We start from the raw sequence: 706 nt of genomic DNA on the forward strand, positions 1-706 counted from the left end.
ATAATTAAAGAAAAGAAAATCATACATTAATGCGAAAAAATTGCTCAGTTTGAAAAATACGACTATGAAAGAAAAATACTTGTGTGTACGAGTATATATTCATAGAGCATGCATCTCCTTGTTACACACTTCGTTCCATCAGTGCATTAACGTTTTCAATGTATATATGTAAGTAAATAATTTGCACATAGGTAAAAGATTTAACAAATATTTTGAAAAAAAAAAAAAAAACAAGAAAAAAAACTTCATGAATAAATCACAACTATGAATTGAGCATTGAGAGCAAAAGTGGTGAAGCAAAATTTTGCGGAATTGATTGGTTTAGTATCCACTTCGCACAAAACACTATTGCTGTTCCGTTTGACGATTTATGTCTATCGACCTAGACTTACACCACTTTCACATAAAGTACAGTACAGCCGGACTTATTGGTACAAAGGCAATCTGGATAAACGAAAATCCGGGGTAGCAGGGTGTCCCCCCCCCCCAAGAGCAATGGCGCAACCTCTCACTCCAAATACCACGAGGGCCCCCAAAAGAACGAGAGCCTCCGCAGAAAAAAAAATAAAACACATCCCTGACCCCTCCCCGCGACAAATCCCAATGGCGCGATGTGCGCCATGACCCTTTACTTGGTGGACATCCCTGCGGGAAAAAATGAGAATAAGCGAAATACATTCTTAAATAAGCAGACTTATTTTTTATC

Source organism: Uloborus diversus, chromosome 3, assembly GCF_026930045.1.
Source record: "Uloborus diversus isolate 005 chromosome 3, Udiv.v.3.1, whole genome shotgun sequence".
NCBI lineage: Eukaryota > Metazoa > Arthropoda > Arachnida > Araneae > Uloboridae > Uloborus > Uloborus diversus.